Source organism: Ambystoma mexicanum, chromosome 1q (assembly GCF_040938575.1).
Source record: "Ambystoma mexicanum isolate Mex_15411 chromosome 1q, UKY_AmexF1_1, whole genome shotgun sequence".
NCBI lineage: Eukaryota > Metazoa > Chordata > Amphibia > Caudata > Ambystomatidae > Ambystoma > Ambystoma mexicanum.
This window is the reverse complement of record NC_090922.1, coordinates 1259692936-1259713804: the sequence shown is the minus strand read 5'-3', so window position 1 is coordinate 1259713804 and position 20869 is coordinate 1259692936. Positions and strand designations below refer to the sequence as shown.

At 44.5% G+C, this 20869-nt stretch overlaps 1 protein-coding gene across 2 annotated transcripts in view; it reads left to right on the top strand.

Moving 5' to 3' along the window:
* The window catches only part of FGGY (FGGY carbohydrate kinase domain containing), a 2730916-nt gene that overhangs the window by 1712102 nt on the left and 997945 nt on the right, over positions 1-20869 (top strand). The gene's annotated exons all lie outside the window — the stretch shown is intronic.

Genomic DNA, 20869 nt, shown 5'->3' with positions numbered 1-20869 from the left:
TCAGAAAAGCTGTGTTGAAGGAAGCCGATCTGCTAGATGCAATTTTTTTGGACTTTTGTAGAGGTTTTTGGCAAGGTCAAGAGGAGTAAATTTCAAATGATGGAATTTCTCTGATTCCCATCAAGAACGATGACATTAGCAAAGATTGAGGGGAATTTCTGTCTCATTTGGGGTTTGGGCCACAGTCTCTCCTTGCAATGTGTGCAGCTAGAATTAGGCTCTATACTTTTAGGGTTAGCACTTGGCAAGTGCCCCTTAATTTTCTTAGTTCAACTCCTACCTGCACTTATCAGACACTTGTTGTGTGCACCTAACCTTGCACTGCCACCTTCTGGACGAACTATTTGTTTTTTGATGTTTGATCCTGTGTCTTGCACTTGCTCCTCTTCCCCTGGCATGTTTCCCCCTTCCCTCTCCACTGTACTTGCTTGATCTCAATCTCACTAGGCCTAATAAGATTGTTGTCTTGTCCTCCCTGTGTTTCCCCTCCCTTGCCTCGTTGCGCCTTGAAACACTTGTGTATAGGCAGTGCTTAAAGTGGGCCGGGGCCCCGGCAGTCTCCAAAAAGTGGGACTGAGCCGGGGCCCTGCCGGGGCCCCCCATCCCACACAACATTGGTGGGATGCATTATCCCGCCACGGCCGCAGCCGTGACGGGAGATGCGCCCGCCAGTTTAATTTCAGGGGAGCTGACCGAAGTGCCAGCCAGGCACAGCGTCGCTGAGGCTGGCTGGCACTTCTGTCAGTCACTGTAACTTCCCTGATGACCCCTCATCTGAGGGCACTTCTGTCAGTCACTGTAACTTCCCTGATGGTCATCAGGGAAGTTACAGTTCCTTTGTTTGCCCTCGCCAGGTCGCTGACCCTCAGCGAACCTGCGGGCTCCATGATCTAATATGCAGATTAGATCACGGAGCCCGTGGGTTTGCAGAGGGTGAAAGGCGCCTCGGGCTCAGTGATCTATCTGCTCTGAGCAGAGATCACAGAGCCCGAGGCACCTTTCTCCATCGGCAAAGATTTATAAAAGATGCCTTGAATTGTATACGTTTCAAGCCATCTTTTATAAACGTAGAAATATTTCTATGTTTATAAAAGACCGCTTGAAACGTGCACAATTCAAGGCATCTTTTATAAAGCTTTGTCGATGGACAAAGCCACCTCGGGTTTTGTCCGTCCTCAACGCTTTATAAAAGATGCCTTGAATTGTTTACGTTTCAAGCCGTCTTTTATAAACATAGAAATATGTTATAAATCTCTATGCTTATAAAAGGTGGCTTGAAAAGTGCGCAAACCATAGTAAGGTAAGCACACAAGTGTGCGTAAATTACTATGGTCTGTGCACTTTTCAAGCCACCTTTTTATAAACCTACAAATACGTAACATTGGTATGTTTATAAGGCTTGAAAGGTACACAAACCATAGTAGTACGCATACAAATATTTAAATGCTCACATACATTTATATACTTGTTTGCGCACCTTACAATGATTTGTGCACGTTTTAGGCCACGCCCACAATGGAAGCCACGCCCCCAAACGAGGCCCCCCCTCAATTTCTTACCCCACTTAAAGCACTGTGTATAGGCGCATTATAAATACCATATCATATCCTGGTTTATGTACAGTTCGTACACAGCCTCTTATGAGAGCTAGATGTCAAAGATAAGTGTGGAAACAAATAGCAAATGCGGCCTTTCGGGTCCCCAAATCCAATGGAAATGTTGTTGAATCGGGTTGCAGGGGCATTTTGCTATATGCCATATTTGCAATTTGATGAAGACTCTAGACGAACAATCATGCACTTTAAAATAAATCAGCTTCCTACAAGAATAATGACTGCTGCGTGGGATAACTTGGTGTGTTTGATGCTTGTCTGCCCCAAACTGAATACATTGACTGCTGCGTGGGATAAATCCCAACACTTGGGTAACATTCACCTTTGTCATCTAGTTCATGTTAAATGGGGTAGCCTAGAGTGTTTGATGCTTGTCTTCCGCAAATTGAATATATTGAATGTGCTTCTCTTTGATCTCCAATGTAATTAGAGGTCAGCAATTTCGAAAGTGGAATTAATGGAAATGTGATGTAGCGTGAGCCATGACTACCATACTGTGATGTAAGTAGTTAGTGTTTACATTTTGTGTAGTAGGGTTCTAAAGAACACTCCTAACATTCAGGAATGACAGTTCATGACCACTGCTGGATAAGCTAATCACTCTCAGAATTCGGTGTCCCGGTCCTCCTTTTTACCTTCTACATATTGGTGACAAGCTGGAGAAGCACCCCAAGGAGCGAAGTGGGCCCCACGAAGTGCCGCAAGCACACAGCACCACCTTCACCGACAGCGGTAGGGCGTGGTGGTAGCTGTGCGGTCTCAGGACCGGGCAGGAGGCTGCCCTTTCATTGGGCCGTCTGGGGATGGGCACAAGGAAAGGACCTTGCGCCGTGGAATAACGCATGTAGCGTTTTTTTAAAAACAACATCAACAAAAAGATCATAAATAGAGTGCTAGCACCACCCACCGGCTATTTATGATAATGGCCCGAGAAAGCAATAAGTGGAAATCTTCTGTGGAGGCACAGATAAATACAAGAATGCAAAGTGCACATGCCAAGCCACCCCCATGCTTGCCAATGTTAAGGATTTCAATCAGGCGACACACACCTTGGTCTCAGCCTAGTATGTAGCGCACAACTGAGATGCCTTTTTCTTTATTCTATGTGAATTCAATTTGAGATGGTACACAACTCTTATCACACCCTCTTTTTGAAATACCCTTGATCGCAATGGACCATGAACCAGGCCGGTGGGTGAAATTGTAATATTCATTTTTAAATTCAAAAGGAAATCATACAATTTTTAATATGGGGCAGCAATCCCCAATTGGGTGATAATTGCAATGAGAATGTAAGCAATGCACTTGGTTAACCTTCTAGTAGAACATATACACAGCACACATGAATAGGAGCACTTTTGAATTAAGAGAGATAGCACCCAAGTTAAGGTTTTCCCCTGCAATGTTCCCTCAACCCACAATTAATCAGATTTCCTCACAGAATAAGAGCGAAACCCCTTTGCAATAGCATGAAATAATAACACTCAGAAATGGCAAATAAATAATGAATATGCAGTTAAAACTTTGAAGTAAATATGATTTCTAAATATGATTTCTCACTGAGGTAACAATGCACAAACTTTTGCAATCACAAGGCAACAAGAAGCTAACAACTCGAAAAATGGAGTGGAAGTTAAAACATGCTGCACCCAAATTACACGTTGGAAAATTTTCTCAATTCCCGCTTTAAATTACCCAAACTGTTTTTAATAAAAACGGGTGAAATACTCTGAATTGGAGTGCGTTTTTTGGGCTAAGGGATAGATGTATATCACAGCGATATTACTGAAGTGAAAGGATGGTGGTAGCTTAAGATTTGGATAAGATTTTTGGGGTGGAATGGGGTTCAGTTTTAAGGAAATAGAGCATTTAAAATGAAAACACATGTAAACTTTGGGTTTAAAAGAAAGGCAAAGGTTACTTAAAACGAAATTATCTAGACTATATTGTCAAAGAGGAAGGCAGTAAGCTCCAAGGTTGATTCGCAAGGTGTTATGCTTGAGTTAAAACATGGCGCTGATGCACAGTGCATTCTGAGGGCACTCAGAGCTATAATGGATATTTATTCCATGACTCAGTGAAAACTGCACTTGCTTTGCTAAAAAAACATGCTTTCAATGTTATTCATTGCTGAGCCTGTTATGCAGGCCTCAGTCAAGGACACTGTGTTGGGAAAAGCTGCTGGGATCCACAGCTGCCGGCTGGCACCAGATATAAAAAAAGGGTTTTGTTATGTCTTGCTTAGGATGAGTTATGGAATTGTTTTCCGTGGTGCTTTAGAAGAGGGAAGCTTTGCTCTTTGGGGGTTACTGTCGGTTGACCAGGCCGGCAACCAACAGTCACTCAGCAATGCGCAAGCGCTAGTGCCAGAAGGTTTGAGAAATTGCCACCCCTTTTTGAGGAGGGCATATATACGGAGCTCTGGAAAGGTCAGGTGGAAAAAACACAAAGACCTCAGTCGGAGGGGGGACGCCTTGTTCCGACCTTCCTGTAGGCTGTTGTGCTTTCTGCCTGGCTGTTACCGCGGTCTTCCAACCGCTTCTGGCGAGATGAGTGATTCAGTTACGCCCATGGTGATATATTTTCTCTTGAATTCTCTATACTTTCTGTGATTTATTTCTGTTTTATCACTTGTTGCTTCTTAGCTATGAATAAATAGCCGTATAAGTGCTCATTATTTTGCTAACTGTGTATCTGGTTGTGAGTTATTGCTCTGTCTACCTGCGTTCAAAGTATTTGCTCTGCTCTGCAAATGTACCGGTGATAAATGACTGTCTGTGCACTCTTGGCGAGCAATACACGGGGTCAATCTTGTCCCCCCAGTGCTCAACCCCAACAATAAAATATATGGAAATTAGTTTAATTACTCCAAATATAACTAAGGGCTTATAATTTACACCAGACAAAATTGAAAAGAGATGGCGCTAGCACTTAAAAATTAGGGACAGGATACGAGGATAATTCTAACAGTTTCAACAAGTTACCAGGGTATAAACATGACTACTTAGAGAGTGGAAAAAGGACAAAGGCACGACAAGGTAGCCTATGTTTTTCTATGGGGTTGGGATTATACTCACAGTCCACTTTTTAGTTTTGGGATTTTTGGACAGTCAACAGGGTCTGGTCACCACACGGCGGCGGGCCTGGCAAAGGTCAGCTGGGTAAGGTCTGGTCACCGGGTAGCGTACAGCTGGCCAATTCGGGTCACTGGAGGGCACAGGTACCACTGGATGCAGTCAGTGGGCAAGCAGTTACTGGGCAGCAAGCCGGTCTGATTTCAGGATGCAAAAGGTACCACTGCTTTCCCCTTTTTGTTAATGGGATATTAGTGTTTTTTTTCTGGATCAATGGCCTTGCTGGAGTAGGAATCTGCTATGCTTGGGTTTTGCAGCGGGCTCTGGAGTAGGGTCAGCAATGCTTTGGCCTTGTAGGGAAAATCTGGAATCAGCAAGATGAATGGAGATCAGGAACACAGCAAAGGAACTTCAGGAAGAGTGTGTGTCTAGAGTCCTGTCATGGACTCTTATTTATAATGCTTAGTGACATCATAGAAGCATATGGCTGGGCAGGCTTAGCTAAACACATCTCTAACCCACTGGATTGGTTGGGGTGCTAGTCCCCATCTCACTCTCAGCTGGTAGGATCTAAAGGGCAGGATGGCAGATTTGTGATGTGAGTTTTACAATGTTCAGAAACCACCCACAGTTACTTTAGCTAAAATCCGGTTTTGCCACAAATGGTACATTTATACAGTTGAAGTCTCTTAGCAAATTACATAAACAGGTTACATATTTTATGCAGACCATTGCAGTCCAACTCTGCAATCTGTGAGACATTGTTTTGTATGTTTAATAATCTTTGCTCATTTTCAGTGTGAAATGTTCGGCCTAAAATTCTGTAACTTTACACTTGCGTACATACTATCATAGGGACTATTTCTGTTAATTTTCTTAACGTTCCCTTATATGTCCTTTCCCCATGATTCACATTCTTCTGGCGTTCGTGTCCCATACATGCTATTGATAGCCAAAACCTCTTATTTGAAAGCCACAAAAATCACATTTAAACTGCTAAATTTTCATATTTTTGCAAAGTACTGCTGCAAAGATAAAAGTCTTTAAAGTTTATTAATAACATTTTTTTTTCTCTTCAGCTACCACCAACTGTCATTTCCTCCAGAGTAAGGTGGGGGTGTCCCAGATTGATTGAAGGTGTATTGCCCCTTCTCCACTTCACACGTCCGTGTCCTGGAAATTCCATTGTAGAGGGCTCAGCCCAGACCAGATTCTGTCCAACCTAGTAATTATCACTGGGGTGTTAGTATCTACTGAGAGGGCCCCTTTTGTTTCTCTCATCCTCTGAGCAGAAACCTGTTTTTGGCTGACATCCCCCCTGCAGCCACTGAAGTTTGAGTTCATTATATTTATTTTTGTTCTGAATTGAAAGAAAACCTGCTGAATAGAACCATTTCATACAATGTATTTTCCCAGTACAATCCTCTTTCACATTGCTAGGCAAGAAGAGGTTTTTGTTCAACATAGTACTCTCAAACAAGCATATTTCAAAGCCCATTTTTACACATGTCGTGCAAGCTGCTAGCACTTTGCTTTCAAATTTGGTTTTTGACTTTCCATCTGGATTCCCACACTATTTTGCAGCCATTGTTATTTTCTTGTAGGCAGTAGTTTATTTGAACCACCTATGTACTGAAATTGACATAGCCCAGAGCTGGAGTTTCTTTGAATTACTGATCATTGACACTTTGTAACTTAAAAAGTGAAGCTTTTCCCGTGCGGCGGAAAATGAAGTTTCTTTGTCGAATTTTCCCAGATTTGGTTTGACAGAGCCTGTCATTCAGGGGTCATACTTGGTTTTGCTAAAGCACAATGGGGATATGAATGGGCATGGCAGGGCCTTATTAATAACAGTAGTTTGAGGAAGAACAGATAAAAATAGCATCAGAGCAGCATCATTATAAGGTAAAATACCCACTTTTCAATGGGGACTTTGGGGCTGGCAGCAATGCAGTGCTGCTTTTTCACTCTATTTCTTTTGTATATGTAATAACACACTGGCAAGCTCCGTCAGTGTGCCCCTTGTTCCATCCTGCCCAATATGTGCTTGGCAAGATGTTGCAGCCATTTGTTTGTTGCTGCAAAATGCAGTTTTGAAGCTATGGTGCTCACAGGAGCCAGTGCAGCCATTTTGCTGGTGACTGCAGATGCGCAGCTTGGTGATGTGGGGAAGTACTGCTGAATGGGTATATATATCCCACACTAACAAGTCCATGGGATCCACCAGTTTCTTAGGAGTTGTGGCTAGACTCCTTTGGACAACAGGTGGAAATAATTACACTGATGACCAGAAGGAAGCAGCCTTATTGACCTCTCTGGGCACATTTTTAGGCATTTTCCTGGAGAAGCTGTCATTGTACAGGGTGGTGGTGAAGGTGAATATGGGGTCAGTGCATATGGGACAGCTTTGAAGAAACTCACCAAATGGTTCAGAAAAAAGCTGAATAATCTTGATAGATATAAATTTTCTCCTCTATACAAATGGCAGACAAATCAATGGACAGTATGTTACTGCATTGAGGATGTGGGAAGCCACATGCAATTTCACCAGCGTGATAGATGAATACACCGGAGACTGATTAATGATGGGCACTTGCAACATGAAGGAACGGGAAAGGCTATGGATAGATTAGGATCTGACATTGGGGAAAGCTCTAGAGTTAGCATGAGTAATGGAAGAGCCATTGAAGAGCTTACAAGAAGTAACCCACAAGGATACACAGGTGATTGGGGAGGCGGAACAGGCTGTGTAGCCAAACAAGAGAGTGGACACCAACAAATTCCCAAGGAACAGAAAGGAGAGCCACACTAATCCCAGAGGTGAAGCAAGGCCTACTTGCGCTAAGTGTGATTGGAGCTGCTGTGTAATGGGTGACAAGGAATATCCAGCATTGGTGGTAGAGTGCAGACGATGTGGAATGAGAGGGAATTTCACAAGGCAGTGCAGATCCAAAGGAGGCTCAAGATCCGACAACAGGGCTAGAACGTTTGAAGCCAATGTCAACATGATAGAGGATTAAGAAGGTTGCAGAGTGCCGAATATGAAGAAAGAGTGTTATTGCAAATGCAAGGACAAAACAAAAGCGGACCATGGGGCATCATGAAAATGAACAGAGTAGACATGGAAATGATGATGGATTCTCGTTCCCCATACACTATGATAGCACCAGAACCTGATGAACATAGTTTAAAAAAATATGTAAACACTCTCACCCCACCTGACATATATCCTACTGCATATGGACAAGTACACTTCACAGTATTGGTGTATGCAGGGGCAAGAATTTGATATAAAAAACAGAGAAACCAAGAGTAAGCTATAAGTCACTTACAAATGTGCCAATGTTATAGGTTGGGATGAACAAGCAGCATTGGAAATACAAATATGACCAGAGAATAAAGTGCTAATTTTGTGTGTAGAAACTAATACATAAATGTCTAGGAAGAAACTCTCAGTTATTAATCCTGCTGTTTTCAGTGATAAATGAGGCATGTTAAAAGGATTTGATCACATAATAATATTGAAAAGGGGGGTGAAATCCAGAATGCACAAAGTGAGAAATGTTCCTGTGTTAGCCAGAGAGGTGCTTAAAAATGGCTTGTATCTGAAGTGGTGATAATAGGGATTGAATAAGGATTGAAGCATCAGAGAGGTTTTTCGCCCATTGTACTGGCAAGGAAGCATAATGGAGGATTGAGGAAGTGTGTGGATTTGTGTGATTTGAATGCCAACATTTGGGTGGACAGACACCCACTTCAAATATCATTGAACCTTTGACCACCATGGGACAGGCATCATGGTTTTCAAACTTTGACCTATTGTCTTCCTACCATCAAATAGAGCTGCATGAGTCATCCCTCCATTAGACTTTCTTCATTACACCATTTGAGGTGTACATGCTCTACAAGATGTCGTCAGACCAGAATCAGCGACAGCTCTATTCCCTAGACTTATGCAGGAATTATTTAGCATGTTTGAGGGTGCAAGCTATTTTTAGGATGACATATTAGTATGGGGAAAGACTGAACTGGAATATGATCAGAGGGTGTAACAAGTGTTAAGAGTACTACAAAGGGTTTGACTGTGAAAATGTTGAAATGTCAGGTGAAAGTTTGATGTGCTACATATTTGGTAGTCACACAATTAAACCTAGGGAGGGTTTGGTGAGGGTCATGAGATAGATACCTGTACCTGAACCAAAGGAACAGTGAAGGTTGTTTCTGGGGATGACCTTGTGCTATTTGAAATTCATTCCGGGGTGTGCAGAAAATGACATGAGGGAACTACTGAAAAAAATGTAGTTTTGAGTGGTCCTAGCAGTGTCAATAGGAATTTGACATGGTGAAACAAAATGTATATGATGCTCTGTCTACATTTGATGTTAGGTTGAAAACACTGCTAAGAATAGATGCCAGTGAAGTGGGTGTCGGGGGTGTGCTATATCAAAGGAAGGAAGGAGAATATAAGCCAATAGCCTTTGCATTAAGAGGCTTGAGAGACCATGTGACAAGATATTATGTAATTGAAAGGGAGGCAATTGCCATATGTTGGGCACCAAGCATTTCCTCACTGTTTTTTGGGGTTTACCATATCATTATAATTATAATTGTTCTTTTATAAGGCACTGAATATGGAAGACCAGTTTCTAAGTGCAAGACCGAGATTAAAACCTGTTTTGCTATTCATTGGCTTGCTTCCAAGACAAACGCATTATCCCTGAGCTATCTTCCCGGCCTAATATGTTGGAAGGACAGACCACAAACCGCTTGTTCATGTTTTAACCACTAAGGGATTTTGTTTGGTGTCACCTATGATTGCCAGATGGATGGCGGATCTACAAGACTACACTTTTGGAGTAGAGTATGTGCCTGGTCAAAGAAACAGAGTGGCTGATTGTTAATCTAGATCACCTGTGCAGGAAGAGAAAACACAAATTGGAGGGGGGTACAAATAGCATGTGTAATACTAGCAATATATAACAGAGTGTGGTGGGAAGAGAGTGAAAAGGACCCAGAATTGGGATGGATTCACAAGTTTTCTTTCTTTTTCGGGAAGGGTGTAGAGAACTGGCTGAGGGTAAGAAATATGCATTAGTCTGGTACGAGTTGGCAGAGGACCCCTGGGAAATGACAAAAGAGGGCATGTTAATACCTTTTATAGCTGTAAGTGGAAGATTGGTTGCACTTGCACATGAAGGACATTTAGGAAGAACTCTTACCAAGAAAAAACTAAGAGAATCAAACTGGTGGCCGGGCATGGACAGCGATGTGGAGCTATTCGTTAGGGATTGTGGATCGTGTGCTTTAAGTTATGCGAGTTAGGTGGTGAGGGAACAACCTGTACATCCTTTTGTGGTACCAGATAAAGTCTGGTGTGAAGTAGCATTAGACATTATGAGTCCATTTGAGGTGTTGGGGGAATACGGCAGATATCTTTTAGTGTTAGTGGATTATACTTCGAGATGGGTACAAGTTGCTTCTGTACAATCAGTAACCACGCGAGATGTTATAGATTTTCTGAAAATGATTTTTGATAGGGAAGGCGTGCCGGAGACAATCGTTTGCAATTTGTGTCATGGGAAATGTCTGAATTTTTAAATAAAATGGAGATTGAACATCATAGAACTGTGTCGTACAATCCCAGTGCCAATGGTTTGGTTGAGTGCACCAACAGGTTCATCAAAGAAGAGATACAATTGGCGCTAGCTAACAGATTAGACTGGAGAATGGTGTTGGCAGTTGCTGTTAAGGCTCATAGAGAAACGCTTAATAGCCTTACGGATTGTGTGACTTTTGAACTGACGAGGGGTAGAATGCTGGCTGTAAGTTAAGGCCTGCGTGGCTAGGTGGGAGAGTGCAATCTAAGGTGGATTTAGGGGGAAATGTGCAAAGAGTGAGAAAAGGCGTTTTGGCAGAAAGATACAACAGGAAATGGAAGGAATGCCAAGTACAAATTGGAGATGTGGTAAGGGTTAAGAGTCTCTGGTTTGTGAGGAAGGGTTTTTTGATATTCTTGGCACCCTTGAAAGTAATAGGGATGGGACCAGGATATATTATGTTATGTTATGTTAGGTGGTATTTGTATAGTGCCGCTGGTATGGCCTCGAAGCGCTGGATGAACACCCTTTGGAAGATGGTAGTCTGTGGTGAGAAGTAATGAAGTATTTGCATTTATTGCCAAATCGAGGGGAGGGAGAGAATGACTATGGGCCTCATTCCGAGGTTGAAGATAGCCATGGCGCTGTTAGCGCCATGGCTGCCTCCAATACCGGGTCCGGGTCCGGTGTGGCTGAATGGGGACTTACCGGGTCATTCCGACCCTGGAGGACCCGGTAAGTCCCCATTCACCCAACCATTCCCCATTCCCATTTGAGCCCCCATAGGGCTCAATGGGAATGCGCTAATTACAGGTGCGCAAATAGCGGGCCCTGTGATGCTGGAAATGCATTGGAGTTCTGTATTGTTTTCTGCCCAGGAGTCCATGTGGGACTCCTGGCAGTGCAGCACTTCCTGTTTTTGGTTTGGTGTACAGACCCATGGGATACCCTTATGGCACCCATGGGTGGGGGTACAACCCTGTGCCCCTAGTGTATGTTTTTGTGAACCTCTGGGTGGCCCACAGAGAAGGGTATGGGCTGGTGGCATCTCCATGCTGAATTTGAAAGGTGCTCTGAGTATCCTCCATTTTGGGATACCCAGGCCCTGCCATTGGAATCAGTTGATTCCCGATGGAAAACAAGATGGCCCCTGTGGTCTCTTGCTTTCTATTGCCTGTTACCTTGTTTTCCCAAAGTCCTGGGAAGCCCTGACTCTGTCCCTTCCCCCTGACTAGTTGTTGGGTGGAAGTTCCATATATGGTGTTGTTGTGAAGTCCAGACTGGCTGGAGCCTTCCCAGTGACTGTATGTTGTGGGTACACCCTGTGGGTGGGACCTGGGTGAATGGAGTGTGTGACCAATATGCACTTCTTGTTGTGGCTGTCTGGTTTCCGGCATGAGAGACAAAGACTGAGACAGCCCTGCCCGAAACTGGCCTGAATGCAGTGTGTAAAGTTGAATGGCTGGGTACTTGTCCCAATCCACATTCCTTGTTGTGAGTGTCTGAGAGGGAGGAGGATGGTGTGAATGCACTGTGTGCCTGATTGGCTGATTGACTGCATGAATGTCCTTCTGTATGATTGGCTGCTGAGAGTGACCCAGTAGTGTGGATGAGAGACAGAATAGTATATCTGGGGACCTCTCACCACTGGAAATTGTTCAGAAGCTGTGTCTACACTTGAAGAGTAACTGGAACTGCTGATCCTCGACGCCCAGCTGGAAGAAGAAGACTTGCTGTTGCATTTGCTTCGACCTGATCTGAAAGCTGCCGAATTCGTCCAAGACTGATCTGAGAGAGGACCTGGTAAGGCGCCCTCTTCCCGTGCTCCGAGGGACCATCGAGCACCGCTAGCCTTCGCCGAAGCTCCCTGGAAGTCAGACCCTCGAAAGGCTGCCGACCCGAGACGGGACCGCTGAGGAGAACGAAGTGAAGCACCCGGATTTCGCTGCTGTCGAAGTCCATTGCCGTCGACCAGGGTTCGCAGGTTTGTGTGACCGCTGCAGACCCATCGAAGTTGTGTTGCCCAGTCGCGGGGACGGCTTGACGCCATGCCGCCCACAACCGGAGTGTCCACTCCTTTGCCTAAGACTGTTGAATCGAAGGACTCCCTAGTCCTCACCGACGACCGCTTTATCCTGCCGGAGAGAGTCGAGGCTGCCGCTCAGAGGAGAATCTGCCGGTGGGTTTCCCGCCACCTGAAGACCACAAAGACTTCGATGACTCGACGCCCTTGCTAGGCTACAGTTCTTCCGAAACTCTTTGCGGTCCTGAACAATCACTCACCGAGGTGCCCCGCACACCTCATCCGTGCAGGACGTCACCGATGAGCACCGCCTGGATCGACGCCATGGTCTCGGCACCCTTGAACTTCTCATCGATGCCGTCGACGCCAAGTTCACTCTCTTCGATGCCTCTCGACGATCCGTGGCTCCTGCTTTAAAGGGAGTCACTCAAGAAGGATCCATCGACGCATCTTCGAAGAACTCTGCTCCACCAGGTACATTGGGGGGGTAAAAACATTATAGGAGAAAGTAAGACTATTGATCAATGTATGGACTGGGCTTGTGCTATATCTTTATTTTACAGGTTGCCCAGGTGGGGGGATCTCCACACAGAACTGTGCTTAAAGGTAGAGGCCAGTAATCTGCCTATTGTTTCAACCATCTTGCTTTTCCTCCTTTCTCTACTGCTAGTTTCCTGGTTATTTATCTGTGTGACATTCTGACAGTATAGTTGATGCACTTTAATGAGATCTGATAATATTGGTGGTACCACTTTAGAATTGTATATATTTGCCATTGTTGATTTCTGAGTACAAAGTGCGTTATTGTGATAGTGTACATACCTTTGAATATTAATTATATAAAGACTGTGTTTTCAGTAATACAGGGTGTGGACATTCCTTTGTGGGGGTTCGGGGACTACACTGTACTTAAGAACCAGCCTGCATCACCTCCTGAGAAGCTAGGCCTTGATTGCTCGACCATAGCTACCGCATAGAGAATCTTGGCTGGGGTCCTCTGTGCCTCTCCTCTACCATATAGAGAGCAGAAGTACAGACACCCCCCACCGGTATCTTTACAGGCCCGTAATTAGCACCCTAGTCCCTTAGCGGGACCTGTAAAGGACGTGTGGTCAGACCACACGTCCTTTACGGTTCCCACTAAGGGACCTCAGAATTGGACAGTAAGGGTTTTCTGGCACTGGTCTTCTTACCGGTGCCCGGTATCCCTTACCGCTCAAGTCGGAATGAGGCCCATTGTCTCGAACAGCAGCCCATATTGCAAAGGCGTGAGGTGTGGGTGCTGTGTCAAAGTGTCAAGCTATGTGAACAACTGGACCACATTTTGTGCGGGACTCGACTGTATTCTGTGGGTCGTAGCGATGTATGTTTAGGGTAAGGTATTGGTAAAATTGAATACATCCCAAAGGTGTGCAGCTATGTGAGCGGCTGGACCAAATTCTTTTGTGGGACTTAAGCTGTATTCTGTGGATTAAATGAGAGTGCAGCTTAATGTTAGAGGTGAGGCAAAATCTAAGTTTGGCACAATGTCATAGTGGCGAGACTCAATGGAGCGAACCTAAGATGGGAACACTCGGGAGGCAAAAAACATAATAGTGGCAAGATTCAAAGCAGCAAACCTACATTTGCAAAACTCTGGGAAGCAAAATGCAAGTGTGACAAATCACAACAGTGGTGAGTTTCAAACATAGCTAAGTTTGGGTCACTCCAGGAAACAAAAATTCAAGTGCTGCGCAAAATGCAAGTGTGGCAAAATTAAGCTGCAAAAAGCAAGTAGAGCCAATTAGAACAGTGGTGAGATTCAGTGGCAAACCTGACCCTTGGACCCTCTGTGTTGCAAAATGCAGGTGTGGCAAAATAAAAACAGATGCTAGATTCGAACCACACAACCTACATTTGGAACACTGTGGGAAACCAAATGCACATAAACTAGGGAATGTGCTGGACTGGGTCGCTAGTAGGAATCTGGTACTGAGCATGCCGTCAGTCCAGCTCTGAATCTGGTCTGACCACTGTTTTGTTGTGTTTCAGTTCACAAAAAGAACTCCTCTCGTATCGTCTTAAGCAGGAATTATAACAAAATTTGACAAGAAGGCCTAGAATTCTGTTTGGCCGTCTTATGCCAGGCTCCTCAGACTCAGACTCCCCAGACAATTTAGTTCTGGAGTACAATAGACTCTTTACGGATCTATTGAACCACATAGTCCCTATGAATTCTAAGAAAGTCATGGAAAGATCCAACGACCAGAAATGTTTTTCAGATGGTCTTCAGAACCACACAAGAGAAAAAAGGAATGCAGAACATGACTGGGTGAAGGATCAATCCCTGACCAATAGAGCCAAATGGAAAATATTAGAAAAAATGTACCGCACTGAGAGCTAACTTGCTAAAAAAACTTATTTTGATAAGCAAATAACCCAGGCTGAAAAGAATTCTAAGAAAATTTTTTCAGATTCTCAGAGAACGCGAGAAACCTAAGGTTATACTGCAGGAGTTCTCCCACAGTTCTTTGGATTGTGAAGCAGTTCAACAAGCATCTGCACAGAAAATAACTACTGCTCAGGCTCAGATTGCGTATAAATTTAGCATCTTGGAGCTAATTAGTAGTCATCTTGATTATAACAAACACTCTTTGGGCAAACAACCTTTTTTCTACTTTTCTGACACGTCCAGTGAATTCCTGACTGACATTCTGAAAAAAATGAGTCTCACTACCTGCATGGAGGACACGCTTCCTTCTAGAGTTATTCTTGCAAATAGGGACCTCTTTTTGCCTTTCCTTGTGCGTCTTACCAATGCCAGTTTAAGAGAATGTCAGGTCCTGAATGTCCTGAAGACGGTTTCGGTCACCCCATTATTTAAAAAAATCAAGGCTTAACCCTAAGATTCATTCGAATTTTAAACCCATCTTGAATGCTCTTTTTTACTCAAGGTGCTGCATAAAGTGGCCACGTCCCAATTGCAGGTTTTCCTGGAGACATCTGAAGCACTTCATCCTCAGCAATCAGGCTTCAAGGCCTGCTTTGGCACTGAAAATGCCCTGCTGAATATGCAGTCTGAGATGCTTCGGATTGTGGATGACGGCAAGGTGGGGCTGCTGATGTTGGACTTGTCAGCAGCCTTCGACCTTGTCGACCACAACAAGCTCCTGGTGAACCTGAGGGGGCTGTTATTTACTCATCCGAAGCAATTACTTGGGTTAACTCATTTTTATGTGAGTTTCTCGGATTGTTTGGGGAAACGCATTCTCATCCGATGAAGTGCTAAAATGTGACGTTCCACAGGGCGCATGTTTATCTCCCTCTCTCTTTAACATTTTCTGCCGCCCTCTTTGTGACACACTTTACCAATTATGCTGATGACGCTCAGCTCGTGTTCGAGCTGAGCAGTTTTCACACAATAGATTGTGTGAGGATAAACATGGTATACTCCAAAATACGAACTAGATGACTAATAATGGCATGTGCCTAAATGCTATTAAAACCGAGCTCATGCTCTTTGGCTCACCTCAGGCCAGAGCTAAACTGGACAGTCAATATGAAGTTTTCATGCTTGAACAACATCTGATCAAGGTGGTGACACGGTTATAACTCTCTGTCACGTCTGAATCATTGTTAAACCTGGACGCTCACATTACTAGTGTTTCCAATCAAACCCAATACTTTCTCAGACTTCTGAGATTAATCAAGCCATACGTCTCCGAGGCTAACTGTTCTATGCTAGTGCATACGCTCATAGCACCTAGATTAGATTATTGTAATGCGCTTATGGTCGGAGTGAGTACCGACGGACTGAGACGCCTGCAGGTGCTACAAAATGATTTTGTGCGGCTTGTCAAGAACGTCCCTAGGCATGAGCCTATTTCGGCACACAGAAGGAGTCTACACTAGCTGCCTGTGAATGCACGCATTCAGTTTAAGGCGCTGACCCTGACCCATAAATGTCTTTATGGTAATAGACCTGAGTACCTGAAAGCAGGTCTAGTTGCATACTCTTCGGGGAGAACTACAAGGTCGAGCAACAGGGCGTACTTGCTGGCCCGGCGGTGTTAAAGAGCATGAGGCTTGGGTAGAGCTTTTGCTGCACAAGCTACTAAGAGGTGGAATGAACTCCCTCTATTGAGTTTTAGAAAAAAATTGAAATCCCTCCTTTTTGAATAATGTGCATTCTCGCCCCCTTCTTTTGTGGCTTCCTTGCCCTCTCCTCTGTCTTTTTCTTTCTCTTTTGAGCCCTGATGCGGGCTAAGGCGCATTATAAGTGCATCAATAAATTAACAAGTGTGGCAAATACAACAGTGGTGAGCTTCATAGCAGCAAACCCACCTTTGGGACACTCTGGGAAGCAAAAGGCAAGTGTATGTCAAATTCACTGACAACACTGTGTGGTGCAAGAGAAGAATTACTATTCAAGATTCATCAGGGGCATGGTGGGTTGATGATCGTCCAAGTGATTATGAAGTCAGTAATTCAAAGGAGCACAATAATTGTGGAGCAAAGCATGTTGTGGACAGGTTGGCAAGGGAATTTTCGAGAAGCCATGCTAATGAAATAAGGAAGGGGCGGCGGAATTAGTGCATGCTCAAAAAGAATAGGCCAGGCAGAAGTAGGGAGATGGAAGTGTTTAATGATGAGCAAGAGGTGGTGCAAAATGCAGCAAGCATGGGAATAGAAAATTTAGAAAACACAGAAGCATCAAATGTTACAGAGTCAAACAGTTACCCGAAAAACATAGTGATTATGTTTGTAGTTAATGTACATAGTTAGATAATGTGGCAATAAGACCCGAGGCGGTGGGCCAATACCGCCCCAGGTAATGCCCGTGCCCCTAGTTATAGGCCCGAGCGTAGCTAATGACATTTTTTTCTGTTCCGAAACACGTTTTGGAACAGAAAAAAAAATAAAAAACTGCCAAAAAAATGGCCGCCGCCATGGAAAGGGAAAACGTAGTCCGTTTTCCCTTTCCATGGCGGCCATCGGGAGCGGACGCGCTGGGAACAGAAGTGTTCCCAGCGCGGTCACTTCCAAGACCAGAAGAAAAAAGAAGGTAAGCGGGGTCGGGAGGGCGGAAGGGAGGGGATGGGAAGGAAGAAAAAAAAGAAAAAAAACGTACCGCGGTCTCCGGCAGGGGACGAAGGAAGCCTCCAGCCATGGGGAGGCTCGGAGCGGGGATTGCCACGTTTTGAGTGTCCTCATTGGCTGAGGGGCTGCCATGCCCCTCGTCGGGAACAGAGTAGCCGGCACGCACGGTGTGGACGGGAATACCATGTGGTATGGCTCGCAAATGAGCCAATCACCTCACAGTATTCCTGTTCAGCCGCGCGTGCTGGGTACTAATGCTAATTCTGTTATTTCCTTGTAATGTTGTTCAGAAAATATAAAGCAACGGAGGTGTGATATATCGTGAGCCATTAATAACTGTCCAGGTAGGATTTGAAGAACATGAATGAATAATCTAGCATTATAAATATTTCTTTATCTATGGTATTTGGAGGACTTATTTTGGATGTGATATTTTAACCTTATTCAGTAAGTTTTTCAATTGCGTTGCGTGTTAATAATTGCTTGGAACTATGACTTGCATAAACCAAAACAATACATTTATTAAAAAGGACAGGATTGAATCAAGCTGTAGTGACAGTAGAAGGTTGTAGGTCCATGACTTAGGAGGCACTGGCTACTGGGAAAAAATGCAATAGGAGAAGACAGTATGAACATTCGAGGTGACATGAGGCAGTAGGAGTAGGGACATGCAGTAGAGGCTGTTAGTAGTCTCCCCATAATTGTACAACATATTCACCAAACCCCTATTCAACCTACTGGAGGACATCAGCATATCCTACACCAATTAAGCCGATGACACGTAAATACTCCTTGCCCTGCCTGGCTCTTAAGACAAAGACTCCCTCAGGCTCAACAAAGTGTACACTACCATCCAAATTTGAATGGCCACAAACGTCATATGCCTGAATGACAAGATGGAGATCTTGTTGGTAGGCTCTCCTTCCATGCTGCAGAAGCTCAGCCTCCAGTACACCGCTTTCAGGATAGATGGAATTGAGATCCTTGTATCAACATTGGTAAAAACACTGTGCGTCTACCAAAACAAGTGAGTGTGGTGGCCTCCTCTGCAGCTTACACCGTCAAATTTATCAATTCAGCGAGACAGTTCCTGTTGCCCGAGAGCTGCCTAACAATGCAAGAACGATCACAGGGGCTAGACTGGATTATTTTAATGTCCTCTTTGCTGGGACCAGCAATCGGAACATCAATAAGCTACAGATTATTCCAAATAACTCTCTCTGAGCAGCTTTAAATATTCCCAAATATCCCAAAAGAGACCATAGCTCAGCCTCCAGAAAAAAGGCGCACTGGCTCCCCATTAGGGAAAGGATCATCTTTAAAACATTGTCAATTTCCCACAGATGCCCAAGCAACACTGACCCTCAATATCTGGCTAAGAAAATCGAATGATCAAAATCCATCAGACTGGTAAGGTCTTTCCACGCAAATTGGCAGGTCCTCCCCAAAGTGAAAAGAGCCAAGGGAGGTGGGGTGAGCTTCCCATCGGTGCCGTGAACCAATGGAATGCCCTCCTCCCAGTACTATTAGCAGAAGACTCCTATTGGGCCTTATGCAAGGCCCTGAAATCCAGGCTATTTACCTAGTGGTCCTTTGTCGGACACAACCAGGGACTACTGCTCCAATCAGTACTGTTACCGTGCTGGTGTATCAAGGGGGGTATGACACTCCTCTGTTGAAGCTTTTTGTATCATGTAACTGGTTCGCAACAGCGCCCTGATGCCTCAGGGTTTAGGTGCTTTACAAATGTAAAAATAAATAAATAAATAGTGAATGCTATAAGCAGTAGAAGAAGGCAGATGGCAAGAAGTAATGGGCAGACCATGGGAGCAGGGTGCTTTGAGTAGATGCATTATGAGCAAGGGCTAGGAGCAAACAGTGACATGAGCAGGCAACAGGGGGAGCCATTGGTGGCAGGATGAGGCTCTTGGAGCCAGAACTAGGAGATGGCGGTGTGAGCAGACAGTAGAGGTACTGGCAGGATGAACTGAGACCAGGAACTAGAGTTGGGGACAGATAGAAAGAGGGGAATGAGTAGGCACTTAGAGCAGGCAGGGAGAGTAAGACGGCAGTAATGTCAGGAGTGGGCGGTAGGAGCAAATAGAAAAATATAGTATCACCAGATTTTAAAATAATTAAAAAAAGAAAAATATAGTAGGAACTTTGAAGAGTGACAAGAAGCAGCAAACCGAAGACTGCAGATCAGCACACACAGAAACACAACCATTGAAGTGACCCTTGGCCATGCAATGAAAGACTCAACAATCACAGCTATTAAGAAGCCCGTAACCCGAGTAGGGAGAAGTCTAGGTGATAGTCAAGCTGACCTAGAAGAGGGAAGGCCATAACTCTTTTGCCATTGCCTTCACTGATTAATATGTCTTAAGCTCGGGAACTTTTCTCTTAAAATCCTTACAAACTTGCTAAAAGCTGTACAGAGAGCTTTTCCTTTGACTCCTTACTTCACCAATAGTAATCGGGTTAGACCGTTAATACAGCAGTGAGGCAAGACTACCCTGCAGGTTGTGTATGATGCCAGGTGCATGTTGCATGGGGGCGATGCCTCTTTGCACAAACTCACAGGGGCATTTCATTCAGTCATCCATGTCGCATTGCCTTCCATTCTTGCCTCCTGCATGTTTTTTTGCAGGGTGAAATGTGATATGTCATTCAAAACGCACCTATACACAAGTGTTTCAAGGTGCGACAAGACAAGGGAGGGGGAAGATAGGGGCAGGATAAGACAAATTATCTTACTAGGCCTTGTGTCATTCAGATCGTGCAAGTGCGACAGCACAAAAGTGCAGGATGGTTGAGGGGGGATGCCACGGAGAGGGAAGGGAGAAGTGCAATCAGGGCGGCCTTGCTCTGGGTAAGAGCAGCCAGGGCAGCATGGCTCCGGTTAAGTGCAAGGAGGCTGAGGACTGTAGAGGTTACAGCTAGAGCCCCTAAGTACGAGGTACACCTGGAGGCAGATATCCTGCAGTGGTTATCATGCTTCTTATCTTAACACACTGGGGTTCAGGGACCTCCCACCTGCCCTGCAGTCTACCCCTGGGTTTGATCTATTATCTTCCAGGATATTTAACATCTACACAGAACTCTAGGGGGAAGTGGTATTGGGCTTGTGTTCCCCCAGCCCACCAGTATGCTCTATCTTTGTCTGTAATCTTTAGGGGACCTCCACCTCCTTTGGATCAGTCTCAGCGACACGGAGGGCTGGATGTCTTATTTTTCTATAAATCTTAACCTATCCTAGACTGAGTTTTTTTCTCTTTGCTTTTCCTCCTGTCCAGCACTGGCTTTCCATTCTACCTTCCTGTAATATTTTGCCAACTCGATTTTCCGCCTCCAACTTATTGCTTTAACTTCCAGGCACACATCCCTCAGATCATAAAATCCTGGTGGTATCCCTTGATTTACTGAAGAAAATGAAACCCTTTGTATCACTGATTGCCATACTGCCCTCAAATGCCCTGTTTT